This window comes from Dendrobates tinctorius, unplaced genomic scaffold, assembly GCF_039654945.1.
Source record: "Dendrobates tinctorius isolate UK_male_01 unplaced genomic scaffold, ASM3965494v1 ptg000011l, whole genome shotgun sequence".
Taxonomy (NCBI): domain Eukaryota; kingdom Metazoa; phylum Chordata; class Amphibia; order Anura; family Dendrobatidae; genus Dendrobates; species Dendrobates tinctorius.
In genome coordinates, this window is record NW_027361679.1 from 118483777 (window position 1) to 118500487 (window position 16711).

Sequence of the window (16711 nt, forward strand, 5' to 3'; positions counted from 1 at the left end):
GTGCTAGCAATACCGGTCAGCAGTGGTGGTGTTGGAGCGTCTGATATCTGGTGCAGTATATCCCTCAGTGGTTCTTTCTCCAATCTGTTATATATATATTTGGTTGCCCTTGCACATTATTGTATTCCCTTGTGTATTAACTGTGTGGTGTTTCTTTTACCCCTGTCCATACGTATTTGTGGGGTCTGGTGTCTGGTCCCCTCACTGGGTGGAGGGTGGTGGGTTCAGCTTAGGGCTGGACAGGAGACAGGGACAGGGTGGAGGCTCAGGCAGGCACACCTTCAGTGTAAACCCTGGGTAGAGGGACAGACAGGGTCCCCCTAGTCTGAGGGACATCGCAGGGGTCCCGGGGTTTTTGCCTAAAGTAACCTAGGCATACCATGACACTCCACTGTTCAAGTGTATAATAGAGGTACCCGAAGATTTGTGAGAAGCATGTGTCAGTACGGGTGTGCACGAGGCCTTTAAAAAAGCAGTAAAAGCCTATAGTGTGAACTGGGTCCCAGAGACGAACCAGTTGGTGATACTGGCAGAAACGGAAGTCACAGAGAAGAGGGTGGCTATTCTGTCGGATATGCATCTGAAATGTCTCCACGCTAAACAGATGTTCAGGCAGAGTAATGTGAAAGCAGCTCGATGTCTAGAGCGGGCGAAGGAAGCTAAGAATCGGCTAGGCTTAGGGGAAGACATAATTCCAGTACCCAAATATCTGGTGGGGAGAGTCGTTGGAAGGCTCAGGAAGGTAGTGCAAAACCTTGTGGATCTCTCCGGTGTGGCGAGGGTGAGGATCCCTCCTGATGGTGAAGTCCAGGTATCTGGTGAAGAGGGCATGATTCCCATCATTGTGGTTGGCTCCATGGAAATCCTTAGGAACTTTCGGATGCTCCTGGAGTATCGATTGATATGCCTGCAGGAGATAGAGCAGTTGAGGCTGGACCGACTGCAGATTAATAAAGAGATGCGGATCATCAGATGGCGTCAGCCTGCATCCCGGGGTATTAGAACCAGAAGGTACACCCCAATTAATGAGGTGGCAGGTGGCCAAAGACCTTCAGCAAATCGTGAACGTCGCAAATCTGCAAGTGGCAGTTCTTCTGGCAGTACGAGACAGAGACCTTAGCTCCTGTGACATGTTAATGGGTCAGACTCAGGCCAGACAGTTGACGCAACTATAAGTGAGACTTCTGACTATACCCACTGGGGAAGCCGGCCAGTGAGAGAAAGGTTGGGTGACGGAGCGCACTGCAGAAATGTGGAGACAAAGCAGGGTCTAGTGACGCAGACCATCTTTGACGGGAAGACCAAAGTCCAAGACCGATATACTGACCGCTGGGGGCGGGGGAGGCCTAATGTAAATAGGATGCCATATGACACCCAAAACAGACTGAGAAGGTCCTCTCAACTTGTAGGGCAAGGTGACATCGGTGCCCGGTCCCGAGACCCCTGGGTGATGTCATGTGTTCAACTCCACAATTTTGAACAGGGGGGGAGGTATGTGGTGCAGTGACCACTGTGTCCGCTAGGGGGCGCTTTGTGGGTGTCCCAGGACAGGCATACAGGCATGTACATTGTGGTAATGGAAATAGGATGAATGGAGAAAGGATGGTAAATGACCGTTATGTCATCGCTATTAATCAACAGATATACTGCTGAGATTTCTGTTACAGTGTGTCAGGGAAGAGCTTCCAGGTGGCTGATGAGACGGGTGTAACCAGTCACCTACAAACCCACCCAGGGGCGTGTGTCTGAAGTAAAGCCTATGTGTGTGGTTGTGAATCTGAAAGACCTGCAATGAGGTCATAGCCATGTGATGCTGTGGGCGTGGCTACGGACCATATAAGGTGACAAGGGTAGGTCACATGAGGGAATGCCTGGATCTGATTGGTCCATGTGGATTCGTGGAAGGTCCCGGAAGGCCGACGTGCTAGGAGGTGTGCTACCTTCCTGATGTGCACATGTGGACGCCGCTGACCGTGTGTGGCCTGTGTAATAGCCTGTAGGTGCTGGCCAGTCCCCAGGAGGAAAGGGACGTCAGGTCTGAGAAGCAGCTAAGAGGTAACTGCAGACAGAGGGGGGAATTATCTGAGAGACTGTAAAGCCTGATGGCTGGATAAAGCACAGCATGTGTGAACACAGGGCTAAGGGAGCGGAGCTCCACTATGAACATTCGTTTTTGTCTGCTGTAAGACTTATCATTTTCCTCATGCTGCTTTGGTTTATGCTGCACAATAAACCGCATGGACTGTTTTATATGAAAAGCCTGTGCCGGACCTGGTCTATCTGCAGCCAAGTGAGTGTTCCCCAACATGAACAATAGGCGTTACCTTACAGTGGGTTCAAAGGCTTATTGGGGTGCATATGACTTGGTAGCAGGGCAGGCCTTGCAGTCAATCCATAAGAAAACAGAATGGGAGTACAAAATGAATAATGTGAAGTGGATTTTCCTGTGCCCTTCCAGTATGTGGGTTCAAAGGCTTATTGGGGTGCATATGACTTGGTAGCAGGGTAGGCCTTGCATTTAATGCAACATTTTTTAGGGAAGCCCTCCTGGACATTTCGTGAAGGGGGTATTGGGGTGCGTCGTAATTCTTGGAAGCCCATCCACTCACTGCATAGGCTATAATAGTGTAGGAGATCCACTGTTTAATAATGGCCCTTTAAGCAGATTAATGCTGCCTGATGCCCCTGTAAACATAGGCTCTGTGACTTTAAGAGTCCATCCTTCATAAATGAAACAAGATTTGTCTGCTTATGTGTCACACACCACATGGCCAGTTAAGGTTGGTAAATGTTGCAATGATATTTCCCAGTGAATGCATTTGTTTTGGTTGAAAGCAATGATAAAGTTGAAAAACGCTTCAAAAACGCTGCATCTGAACATAGCCCAAGTGGGGGAGGAATATTTTGGTCTGGGGTTAAATATTTTGTCTTATATACAAGTCATTAACCTGGAAAGGGTTGTGGTACAGTAAAGAGTGTTTTACTGGATAGGAGATACATTTCTCCCAGCAGATTAATGTTTGGCCGGGTTTTTCCCTAAAGACAGGACCTGCGATGATGTCATGGTCACGTGATCAGCCCATGTGATGTCTACCTCACCGGTGGGAGGGGTTATGGGCTATGTAATGGAGGTTGGTATTTGGCACATGGTGAGTGTGTGTCTGGAAGTTACAGGAACTTGGCTCGACTTAGTATGTACTTGTATACAGGAACCCCGTGCTGCAGGACTATAGCAGCAAGACTCTCAACAACCCTGGGAATGGCACCTGGCGGTTGCCGCAGGACCTGGCAGCTGCTTAGTTAAGCCCGTCCCGTGCAAGGGGTGAGTCTGGGACCAGTGGTTCTCCAAGCTGGAGTATATTTATGTTTTTCCTTATTTTCTATTAACCTGCTGTTTGCAAAGTGCCATTAAACCACTGAAATTAGACTTTAAGCCTGTGTGTTGCCTCATTACTGCAGCCCTGCCATTACCTACCAGAGCGGATCCCTACAGGATGTACCTTAGCATATTTCCCAGCAAAATCAGTTTTGGTTTCAGTTTGGTTTGTTTTTAGTCAAGAATGCTTCCAGGGGCGATCCCTATGATGTCCCCATGTCATTTGAGCAGTGTTTCTATAATTTTCAGACGTTTTTAGACCTTAAAAGGACCCCGGGGGAGATCGCGGTAAAATGCTCGGGTCTCCCCTAGACTTACATTGGGCTCGTTGTTCTATCCGAGTACCCGAGTATTCCAATTTGCCCAACCCGAGCAACGAGCACCCGAGCATTTTAGTGCTCGCCCATCACTACAGTCCACATGAGTTCACTTAAAAAGGCATTTAGTGCCCTACGCAAAGCAGTAGTCCAAACATTACTTACTGCCTGCTACCAAGCACACATCAGGTGATTTTCCCTGCTGTTTTTGTGGTAACAGCCTACCTTCTGCTGTCCACATTAATCCACTGAAAAAGGCGGTTAGTGCCCTATGCAAAGCAGTAGTCCAAACATTTCTTCCTGCCTGCTACCAAGCATGCACCAGGCCATTTTCCCCGCTGTTTTTGTGGTCACAGCCTGCCTTCTGCTGTCCACATTAATCCACTGAAAAGGCGGTTAGTGCCCTGCACAAAGCAGTAGGCCAAACATTTCCTACTGCCTGCTATCAAGCATGCACCAGGCCATTTTCTCCACTGTTTTTGTGGTCACAGCCTGCCTTCTGCTGTCCACATTAGTTCATGCGGTGAAACTCAACCTATCATTTGTTGGCAAAGATTAGTGAGCAGCTGTCATGTCGGACGCTGTTCACACCACAGCATCCGGCAGGCAGAGGTAGTTCCACCTCCAGCCACTATAGCCTCAGTGGCGCCGTCCTGATCTTCAGGCTCTCGGGGGTTAATCCTGCTGGAGACCAGGTTGGATGGTTAGTCACGCCCACGGTCTTTAAATAGTCATGCTGGCCTATGGGCGTCGCCGATTATAGCTTGTGTTTCATACCAAGTGGTTCCGGTCTGGAGTGGAGGTGTTCAAGAGAGAGAGATTCATATCTGGTGTCGTATGATCTGTCGTTATCCTTTCTCCTTCCCATATTTGTGTTTAGTTGTGCCCTGTTCACATTACTGTTTATTCCTGTGTGTGTGCGGCGCAGTGCAGTTTAAGTTCTCCCTGTCTGTCATTATTTGTGTGGGAGCTTTGGTGGTGTGACTCCTCACTGGGTGGAGGGTGGAGGGTTAAGTGCAGGGCTGAGCAGGAGATAAGGAAAGGTCGGAGGCTCAGGCATTTGCACCTTCAGCAAAAACCCTGGGTTGAGGGTCAGACAGGGTTTCCCCTAGTAAAGGGACACCACAGGGGCCCCGGGTATTTCAGCCTTAGTTGAACTAAGCCCCCGTGACATTATAATCGGCCCACATTTTTTCAGGAGTCCATGGATCCATTAGATTCCATAACCCGCCAGTTGGCGGCGCTGTCCATACAGGTCTCCGAGTTGAATGGGGCAGTTCAGCAGCAGGGCCTGGTAGTAGCAAAGGTGCAAACGGCGTCTGCAGGTATCGGTGCAGAGCCGAAGTTTCCGCTGCCAGAACGCTTTTCAGGCGATCGCAGCAAATTTGTCGTATTTCGGGAGGCCTGCAAATTATACTTCCGCATGCGGCCAATATCCTCAGGTAATGAGGCCCAGCGAGTAGGGCTGGTGTTGTCATTACTGAGTGGTGACCCCCAAGCATGGGCATTTTCCTTACCACCGGACTCTGCTACATTTCATTCGGTCGATAATGTTTTTTCTGCCCTCGGGCTCATTTACGATGACCCTGACCGACTGGCTCTAGCGGAATCTAAAATCCGCGCCCTCCGCCAGGGGGAGCGCTTGGCAGAAGACTATTGTTCGGAATTTCGCCGCTGGGCTGTAGACGCACAGTGGAATGACCCAGCACTGCGGAGCCAGTTTATTCATGGGGTATCAGGGAGGGTGAAACAAGCCCTCCTGATGTATGAGACTCCGGCATCATTGGAGTCTGCCATGAGTTTGGTGATACGTATTGATCGCCGTTTTCGTCAGGGGGCACAGGAGACGCTACCTCTGGGGGAAAACAGAGGTGCAGGTGTGGTTGAAGTAGATGAGTCCCCTGAACCTATGCAGATTGCTGGCGTGGCACAGGTTTAGCCTCGCGCTCCGGGAGTCCGGAAGTCCGGAGCATGTTTCTACTGTGGTAAAGGAGGTCATTATGTTAATGTTTGCCCGGTACTACCTAAGAGGGTCACACCGGCGGAAAACTGTTAAGCTCAGAGGGTATGGAGGAGACCCAACTGAGCGTATGCATATCCTCCATGATGGTATCTCAATGTATGCTCCCTGCCAAGGTTATTGTCGCCGGCAGAGAGCTACCTATATCAGTGTTTGTGGATAGCGGTTCCGCCACCAATCTCATAGATGAGGAGTTTGCACACACCGCCGGGTTTAAGATTGAAAAACTTCCTCACCCCATACAGGTGGTGACCATTAATGCTGTTCCCCTCCCTCAAGGGGAGATTACTGAGTTTGTGGCAGAGGTGAAACTCCACATTGGGGTCCTACATTCTGAGTCGGTTACATGTAGGGTCCTTCGTAATCTCCCAGCTCAAATGGTCCTGGGTTTTCCATGGCTGTCCAGGCACAACCCGGTAATTGATTGGAAAACTCAGGACATAGTACAATGGAGTGGTTTCTGCCAAGACAATTGCTTGGCCACATGTGTGTCCGCCGTGACGCCCAGCCTGCCGGAGGCTTTGCAGGATTTCGCGGATGTTTTCTCTGAGAAGGGTTGCTCAGAACTGCCTCCACATAGAGCCTATGACTGTGCTATTAGGTTAAAACCCGGGGCCAAATTACCTAAGGCCAGGATGTTTAATATTTCTGGTCCGGAGAGACAAGCTCTGAAAGACTACATCGCGGAGAGTCTGAGCAAAGGTCAAATCCGGCCTTCGTCCTCGCCTGTAGCCGCGGGGTTTTACTTCATTAAGAAGAAAGATGGGGGGTTACGCCCGTGTCTGGATTTCCGAGAGTTAAACCAGATTACTATCCGTGATCCCTACCCAATGCCGTTGATCCCGGATTTGTTCAACCAGGTAGCGGGGGCAAAATGGTTTTCCAAGCTGGACCTCAGGGGGGCGTATAACCTCATAAGGGTCCGTCAGGGGGATGAGTGGAAGACGGCGTTTAACACTCCTGAGGGTCATTTTGAGAGTCTGGTTATGCCGTTTGGGTTGACCACCGCGCCTGCCGTTTTCCAACATTTTATTAATGATGTCTTTGCTCATGTCCTGGGGAGATTTGTGATTGTATACCTGGATGATATCCTCATTTATTCTAGCGATCGGGACACTCATTTGCAGCATGTTAGGCAGGTGTTACAGTTGCTCCGGGAGAACCAGCTCTATGCTAAGCTGGAAAAATGTTTATTTTTTGTCCAGGAGTTGCCCTTTTTGGGATATATTGTGTCCGCAGCTGGTTTTAAAATGGACACCGCTAAGGTGCAAGCGGTGTTGCAATGGGAGAGGCCGGAGAGTCTGAAAGCACTCCAGCGGTTCCTTGGGTTTGCGAATTATTATAGGAAATTTATAAAACACTTTTCGACTGTCGCCAAACCGCTCACGGACATGACAAAAAAGGGTGCCGATCTGGCGAACTGGCCTGAGGTGGCTATACGTGCATTTGAGCGTCTGAAGAATAGTTTTGCTTCAGCCCCCATTCTGGTGCAACCAGACGTGTCTAAACCTTTTGTGGTAGAGGTTGATGCGTCGGAGGTGGGAGTGGGGGCAGTACTGTCTCAAGGCTCGTCCTTGAGCGAGATGCATCCATGCGCCTACTTCTCCAAGAAGTTGTCGCCGGCCGAACGGAATTATGATATCGGCAACAGGGAGTTGTTGGCCATCAAACTGGCTTTTGAGGAATGGCGACACTTCTTGGAGGGGGCGGCTCACCAGGTCACAGTTATCACCGACCATAAGAATCTGCTCTACCTGGAGTCGGCCAAGCGTCTGTCTCCTAGGCAGGCTCGCTGGGCATTGTTTTTTACTTGTTTCAATTTTCTTGTGACGTACCGTCCCGGGGCGAAAAACACCAAGGCGGATGCTTTGTCTAGGTGTTTTCCGGGGGGAGAACCTCGGGAAGAGCCGGTACCCATCCTCCAGAAAGGGGTAGTGGTCTCGGCTCTCACGACTGAGGTAGAGGCGGAGATTGCCGAGGCCCAAGAGGAGGTACCACCAGGACTTCCCGCCAACAAATCATTTGTACCCCTGCATCTTCGGCCTAAGTTGTTGAAGGAACACCACGATTCGGTACTGGCTGGTCACCCAGGGGTGAAGGGCACCTTAGAGCTGGTATCGCGTCGTTTCTGGTGGCCCAAAATCCGGCAGGACGTGGTCTCGTACGTGGCAGCTTGCATCACGTGCGCTAGGGCTAAGTCACCCCGAACCCGTCCTGCTGGCACGCTACAGCCTCTGGGGGTACCCAATAGGCCATGGACAGAAATCTCCATGGATTTTATCACTGACTTGCCAGCCTCGGCAGGGAACACGGTCATCCTGGTGGTGGTTGACCGTTTTTCAAAGATGGCGCATTTTGTGGAGTTGTCCTCTTTGCCCAATGCTAAGACGTTGGCTCAGGTATTTGTGAAGGAGGTGGTCAGACTCCACGGAGTACCGTCTGACATAGTATCTGATAGGGGTACGCAATTTGTGGCGAGGTTTTGGAAAGCTTTTTGCTCAAGGTTGGGGATCAAGTTGTCACATTCATCGGCGTTTCATCCACAGTCTAATGGACAAACTGAGCGCATGAACCAAAATCTAGAACAGTATTTATGATGCTTTGTGTCCGACAACCAGGAGGAGTGGTCTACTTTCCTTCCTCTGGCCGAATTCGCATTAAATAATCACCGCCAAGAGTCATCAGGAGAGTCTCCATTCTTTTGTGTGTACGGTCAACATCCTCAGTTTTGTACCTTACGTCAGGGTGACTCCGGGGGTGTCCCGGAGGAGGATCAGCTAGGAGCCCAATTGTCATCAGTCTGGAGGCGGGTGAAACAGCGTTTGTTGAGCATGAGTGCCAGGTACAAACGGGTGGCTGACAGTAGACGCGTGCCAGGTCCGGACCTGTGTGTGGGTGAATGGGTGTGGTTAGCTACGAAGAACATAAAACTCAAAATCCCTTCTTTAAAACTGGGTCCAAGGTTTATTGGGCCTTTTAGGATTTCTGCCATCATTAACCCAGTAGCTTATCGGTTGGAACTTCCCGCGGTGTACAAGATACACAACGTGTTTCACAGGGCTTTATTGAAAAAGGTGGTAGGCTTGGTGGACACGACGCCGATGCCACCTCCAGTCATGGTGGATGGCGAGTTAGAGTTCGAGGTCGCCAAGGTAGTGGACTCTCGAGTAGTACGCCGTACTCTTCAGTATTTGGTGCACTGGCGGGGGTATGGTCCAGAGGAGAGGTCTTGGGTTCCAGCCTCAGACATACATGCGGATCGGCTGGTCAGTTCTTTTCACCGTCGTCATCCGGACAAGCCGGGTCCTATGAGTCTTGAGGGCCCTGGGGTCCCTCGTAGAAGACGGGGTACTGTCATGTCGGACGCTGTTCACACCACAGCATCCGGCAGGCAGAGGTAGTTCCACCTCCAGCCACTATAGCCTCAGTGGCGCCGGCCTGATCTTCAGGCTCTCGGGGGTTAATCCTGCTGGAGACCAGGTTGGATGGTTAGTCACGCCCACGGTCTTTAAATAGTCATGCTGGCCTATGGGCGTCGCCGATTATAGCTTGTGTTTCATACCAAGTGGTTCCGGTCTGGAGTGGAGGTGTTCAAGAGAGAGAGATTCATATCTGGTGTCGTATGATCCGTCGTTATCCTTTCTCCTTCCCATATTTGTGTTTAGTTGTGCCCTGTTCACATTACTGTTTATTCCTGTGTGTGTGCGGCGCAGTGCAGTTTAAGTTCTCCCTGTCTGTCATTATTTGTGTGGGAGCTTTGGTGGTGACTTCTCACTGGGTGGAGGGTGGAGGGTTAAGTGCAGGGCTGAGCAGGAGATAAGGAAAGGTTGGAGGCTCAGGCATTTGCACCTTCAGCAAAAACCCTGGGTTGAGGGTCAGACAGGGTTTCCCCTAGTAAAGGGACACCACAGGGGCCCCGGGTATTTCAGCCTTAGTTGAACTAAGCCCCCGTGACAGCAGCAGAGGGCAGTAGCTGAATACCAGCTTCAACATGCCCGTCAGAGGTGACCACACGTAACAACTATATTGAGTGGGTGTGGATCACTGATATTTGTCAGGTTATTGAGAACTTTGAGCACTACACCAACCTCGTGAGCGGTGATCAGTCTATGATCAGCATAACCATCCCGCTGCGGTGTCTATTAAAACAATCACTGCACAATCTCAAAGAGGAAGCTTTGAGTGCCCAGCATGTTGGTATGGAGCCAGATCTCACAATGAATGATACTACCCAGCCCAGCCAATATTCTGAGACAACATTGGGTGATGAGGAGGAAGATGAGGAGGATGAAGAGGGAGAGGACTTGTTTTTCTGTGCTACCGAGGGGACTCCTAATGCTATAGAGGTGACAGCCCACCTAAGTTTCATGTCTGTGCAGCCAGGATGGGCTAGAGAGGAAAAGGTGGAGGAGGAGGCGAGTCAGCATGAGGAGAGGAAGGGTACTGTTTCTACTCTTGGGGACACAGAACATTTAACTTTTTGCAGCTTGGCTCACATGGCACAGTCCACGTGTGTCTGTGGCAAGACCCTCATGTGATACACATTTTATCCAACAACCAATACTGGTTGGCCACCTTTCTTGATGCACGGTACAAGGAGAAATTTCCTTCTTTCCTTTTGGAGTCACCAAAGAGTTTTACAATGGAATTGCTCAAATGGGCCATTGTAGATCAGTTGCTGAAAACATCACACTCAGACAATGCTTGTGGCAGAGGTAGCGGCTGTTTTCAACACCAAAGGATCATGGGGAGAGACATGAACACCAGGTCCAACATAGGTGGGGGGGGGAATGTGAACAAATTGGGCAATTTTCAATAAACCAGCACAACAGCAAAGGTTATCTGTGCTTGCAATAATGCCAAGGAGGGAGAAGTTGCTGAACATGGTTACGGGGTACTTATTTGAACATACGTGCATCCTTTCTGATGCTTCAGTTCCCTTTAATTATTGGGTGTCCAAGTTGAACACTTGGCCCGACCTCTCCTTATACACCTTGGAGTTGCTGACCTTCCCGGCTGCTAGTGTGATGTCAGAGCGTGTTTTCAGTTCCGCTGTGTCAATAATCACTGATGGGTAAAACATGCAAAACAGAAGCCGCGGAGACACCATCACGTGTTTCTCAACGCAAGCAATGACCAGCCAGGTCTTTGCCCGGGAAGGAACAACCACGGGAAGGGCAGTCTCCAATGAAGGAAACCACCTATGCCAAAACATGGTATCCATCCACATACAGCTGTTTCGGGGTATTACCCCTCATCAGTGTGGAGTAGGAAACTGGCTGGTAGGAGCAATGCCTAGTAAAAAGACTATGAAGAGGAGGATGAATGAACTCATGGAGATCAACATCCGACACTGCGGAGACACCATCACGTGTTTCTCAACGCAGTGATTCTAGAGCACTGCCCCCATCCCTTATGGGAAATATGTAAATCATGCAAAACAGAAGCCGCGGAGACACCATCAAGTGTTTCTCAACGCAAGCAATGACCAGCCAGGTCTTTGCCCAGGAAGGAACAACCACGGGAAGGGCAGTCTCCAATTAAGGAAACCACCTATGCCAAAACATGGTATCCATCCACATACAGCTGTTTCGGGGTATTGCCCCTCATCAGTGTGGAGTAGGAAACTGGCTGGTAGGAGCAATGCCTAGTAAAAGGCAGTGATTCTAGAGCACTGCCCCCCTTATGGGAAATATGTAAAAGGGATGGGGGCAGTGCTCTAGAATCACTGCGTTGAGAAACGCGTGATGGTGTCTCCGCAGTGTCGGATGTTGATCTCCATGAGTTCATTCATCCTTCTCTTCATAGTCTTTTTACTAGACATTGCTCCTACCAGCCAGATTCCTACTCCACACTGATGAGGGGCAATACCCCGAAACAGCTGTATGTGGATGGATACCATGTTTTGGCATAGGTGGTTTCCTTCATTGGAGACTGCCCTTCCCGTGGTTGTTCCTTCCCGGGCAAAGACCTGGCTGGTCATTGCTTGCGTTGAGAAACACGTGATGGTGTCTCCGCGGCTTCTGTTTTGCATGTTTTACATATTTCCCATAAGGGATGGGGGCAGTGCTCTAGAATCACTGCGTTGAGAAACACGTGATGGTGTCTCCGCAGTGTCGGATGTTGATCTCCATGAGTTCATTCATCCTCCTCTTCATAATCACTGCACACGCCTCTCCACGGAAAATGCAGACAGACTTACTCTGATTAAATTCAACAAGGACTGGATGTCTCCACAGTTTGCAATCTCTCCAGATGACAAAAAGCCAACCTAAATTCACCAAAAATGCTGATTCATGCTACATGTTGTGCAACATTGTGACTGAGGTAGGGGATACATATTTGTCAGGAAAATATGAATCAATTTCAATTGTCCGGGTTACGCAACACAAAGCTGACTTGCCATCCTTCCCCCCCCAGTGATTTCTGCACAACTGAAAGCCTGCAAGCCCCCTCTGTCTCCCTCTGTGAAACTCTACTCTCCCCCCTCCCTCTGGAATGCAACTTATGGCCTAGCTAGCAGCAAAGATTGAAGGTTTTCCTGCCAAGAATTTCATTATTCTTATCATAGAATACTCAAAGTCAAATTTAATAACTCAAAGTAATGCTAGAAACGTGAAAATTGGATTTCCAGAATCTGGGCATGTAGGGCTAGGCATGGCAACATTTTGTGGCCATTAGGGCCATCAGAAACATAGGAAATGAATTTGTGCCCTCCAGTAACATGCAGACATGCCGTGTTTGGTCTCAAAACAATGGTAAATTTGCAGGGAAAAATATAAGGCACCCAATGTTGCCCTGTGAGGTACCAGATATGGAGAATAGGAGTTATTAATAATTTTTAGCAATGATCGAGCACTAAAATGCTCGAGTGCTCGTTGCTCGGGTTGAGAAAATTGGAATGCTTGGGTGCTCGACCCGAGCAAAGACCTCAATGTAAGTCTATGGGAAAGTCAAGCATTTTTGCTGCGACCCCCCTGGGGGTCCTTTTATGGTATTAAAATGTCTGAAATCAATGGGAACAGTGCTCAAATGACATGGAAATATCAGGGGTGTAGGGATTCTACTCGCTTAGGTGGGACGGGAGACAGTTAGGAGGCACGTTCCTTTAAAAGTTCATAGGGTTTATTGCTCCATAACCCATAACCCATAAACCAGCACATAACATAAGGAATAGCCTTTAGCTCAGGCGAAAGTAAGTATAAGTGTCCATTGTTTCAGACTCAGTCCTGGAGCCTCAGCAAACACAGGAGGCTTATCCCACCTCACATACAGCCAATATCCACAGGCCTCACCGGGTCAGCAGCCTCAGCACGTGGTCTTCAGGAAGGTAGCACACCTTCCTCCACACAGGCCTGCCAGGATCTTCCACATGGCTGAATCAGATCCATGGGCGCTCTCTCATGTGACAGGACCTCAGGTACCTTATATGGTCCATAACCACACCCACAGGTGATCACATGGCTGTGACCTCACTAAAGGTCCTATTACACATAGCCACACATATACTTTATTATGACACTCTTAAACACACCCCTGGGTGGGTTTGTAGGTAACCAGGTCTCGCATCTGTCTAGTTACCTGGAGACTTCTCCCTTATACATTGAAGCAACAATTCAGCAATATCATTGCTGAACAACACTCCATCCCAAAGCCACCCACTTTGGGATACATAACGGCCATTCTGTATTCTGCCATTCATCCTTTCTCCTGGGACATCTACACAGCGCCCCCTAGCGGACTCAGTGGTTACTACACCACAGGGGGTGTACCCCTGGAAGCAGACTCCAGGTCACAGCTGTGAACAATGTTGTCAGAGTATTACGCCACTTTTACAGGTGCAAAATAAGATATACAAAAACAAAACCAAAATCGATTTACCTGGGAAATATGTTAAGGAACATCCTTTCCAGGCTAATGATTTGTATGTAAGGCAAAATACAGTCATGGCCAAAAGTATTGACACCCCTGCAATTCTGTCAGATAATATTCAGTTTCTTCCTGAAAATGATTGCAAACACAAATTCTTTGGTGTTATTATCTTCATTTAATTTGTCTTAAATGAAAAAACACAAAAGAGAATGAAGCAAAAAGCAAAACATTGATCATTTCACACAAAACTCCAAAAATGGGCCGGACAAAAGTATTGGCACCCTCAGCCTAATACTTGGTTGCACAACCTTTAGCCAAAATAACTGCGACCAACTGCTTCCGGTAACCATCAATGAGTTTCTTACAATGCTCTGATGGAATTTTAGACCATTCTTCTTTGGCAAACTACTCCAGGTCCCTGATATTTGAAGGGTGCCTTCTCCAAACTTCTATTTTTAGATCTCTCCACAGGTGTTCTATGGGATTCAGGTCTGGACTCATTGCTGGCCACCTTAGAAGTCTCCAGTGCTTTCTCTCAAACCATTTTCTATTGCTTTTTGAAGTGTGTTTTGGGTTATTGTCCTGCTGGAAGACCCATGACCTCTGAGGTAGACCCAGCTTTCTCACACTGGGCCCTATATTATGCTGCAAAATTTGTTGGTAGTCTTCTGACTTCATAATGCCAAGCACACGGTCAAGCAGTCCAGTGCCAGAGGCAGCAAAGCAACCCCAAAACATCAGGGAACCTCCGCCATGTTTGACTGTAGGGACCGTGTACTTTTCTTTGAATGCCTCTTTTTTTCTCCTGTAAACTCTATGTTGATGCTTTTGCCCCAAAAGCTCTACTTTTGTCTCATCTGACCAGAGAACATTCTTCCAAAATGTTTTAGGCTTTTTCAGGTAAGTTTTGGCAAACTCCAGCTTGGCTTTTTTATGTCTCGGGGTAAGAAGTGGAGTCTTCCTGGGTCTCCTACCATACAGTCCCTTTTCATTCAGATGCCAACGGATAGTACGGGTTGACACCGTTGTACCCTCGGACTGCAGGGCAGCTTGAACTTGTTTGGATGTTAGTGGAGGTTCTTTATCCAACATCCGCACAATCTTGCATTGAAATCTCTTGTCAATTTTTCTTTTCCGGCCACATCTAGAGAGGTTAGCCACAGTGCCATGGGCTTTAAACTTCTTGATGACACTGCGCACGGTAGACACAGGAACATTCTGGTCTTTGGAGATGGACTTGTAGCCTTGATATTGCTCATGCTTCCTCACAATTTGGTTTCTCAAGTCCTCAGACAGTTCTTTGGTCTTCTTTCTTTTCTCCATGCTCAATGTGGTACACACAAGGATACAGGACAGAGGTTGAGTCAACTTTAATCCATGTCAACTGGCTGCAAGTGTGATTTAGTTATTGCCAACACCTGTTAGGTGCCACAGGTAAGTTATAGGTGCTGTTAATTACACAAATTAGAGAAGCATCACATGATTTTTCGAACAGTGCCAATACTTTTGTCCACCCTCTTTGTTATGTTTGGTGTGGAATTATATCCAATTTGGCTTTAGGACAATTCTTTTTGTGTTTTTTCATTTAAGACAAATTAAATGAAGATAATAATACCAAAGAATTTGTGTTTGCAATCATTTTCAGGAAGAAACTGAGTATTATCTGACAGAATTGCAGGGGTGTCAATACTTTTGGCCATGACTGTAAATAACCCAAATCAAAAGTGTTCCTCCACCACTTGGTCTATGTTCACACGTAGAATTTTTGATATGTTTTTGAACTTTAGCATTGCTTTCAACCAAGACAAATGCATTCACTGGGAAATGTCATTTTAGCATTTTACAACCTTATTTGGCCATGTGGTGTGTGACACATCATCAGACACATCCAGTTTCATTTAAGAAGGAGGGACTCTGAAAGTCACAAAGTCTATTTTTATATGGCCAGAAGTCAGCCCTCACTTTTCTTAGAGAGCCATTAGCCAGCTATATTGTTATTGCACATGCAGAGATTGGCAGGGCTGCCCAAAAATTTGGAAGCACCCCAACAACCCATTGAACAGATGTCATAGATGATCACATGCAACCAAAGATCCCAGTATTCATACTGTTTGTGGGTCGCCCACCCAGGGCCGTGGGGTACTCGGTACCGGGCCAGTATCAGTGGGATGTGTCACAGCAGCGGTGACCCGGACCGTGGCCCTGGGTGCCCAAGTAATAGGAAGATGTGAATGGTGGAATGTAGTTAGATGAATAGTTCGTGACGCCACCTGTGGTGTTCGGCAAGGGAGGTCTTAAGCCGACGCTGCAGACAGATCCTCCAGGACAGATGGTGTGGTACAGCAATGATGTTCTAGCCCTCCACAGGCAGGACTGTTGTCCCAGGGCAGGATAGGTGAAGAGACACTTAGATGGTGTAGTGTTTGGCGCAGGGGATGTAGCAGTACCAGGCGGATGGACGCAGGAAGGAATGGAGGACACCAGGGCATGTAGTTCCAAAGCTTTACTCAGTCTGTAGTGCCCGCTTCTGTGCCATGTCCTCCGGGTCAAGGACTCAGTCAACCTCCAGGCAAGATGGCATGCTCCCTTCCACACTCCGCCAACTTATGTGCCTTTTCTGAACGTCTCCTCTATAGCGCCTTTAAGTGTGAAGATCTCCTAGTACTGAGTTACACTGGAGTTCCTCCTGACAGATGTTCCCAAGAACTCTACTTGTATGGCAGACAGCTGTAGCCTCCTTCAGGGACTCTCTACTCCTGAGTCCCAGCTCTCTATCCGTGTTGCTGTTGTGCCCCCAAGTCTTAGATGGGAGTAGTGCATTTACAGCCCACTACTCCACCGGTGTCTGCTGTAGAACCATTAGTGCCCATACAACCTCGGGGACCGGGCCACAGCCTTGCACTTAGAACTTCTAGGCAGGGTTCTTCCTCTAACCCACGTCCTCTGTGTTCCCTTTCACTCCTACGTTCCGTACTTGTCTTTCCCTCCTATGGAAGCTCAGGCTTCAGTTCAATGTCTTTCTCATTCTTTCCTTTCCCGTGCCAGCTGGCTCAGATTACTGAGGCAGCTGCAGCACTCCTTCCTCCATCCCTCTTCTAGGGATCCCCACTCCTCTCCGAGTGGCTT

The 16711-nt window shown here is 48.6% G+C and overlaps 1 protein-coding gene across 2 annotated transcripts in view; it reads left to right on the forward strand.

The window, feature by feature from the left end:
- The window catches only part of KISS1R (KISS1 receptor), a 291499-nt gene that overhangs the window by 251399 nt on the left and 23389 nt on the right, over positions 1–16711 (forward strand). The window contains exon 1 of one of the 2 annotated variants that reach the window (XR_012220476.1): positions 425–2055. The exons of the other annotated variant lie outside the window; for it this stretch is intronic. The gene's annotated coding sequence lies outside the window, so the exon portion shown is untranslated. Of the gene's footprint in view, positions 1–424; positions 2056–16711 lie in introns of those variants that run through there. 2 annotated transcript variants of the gene reach the window in all.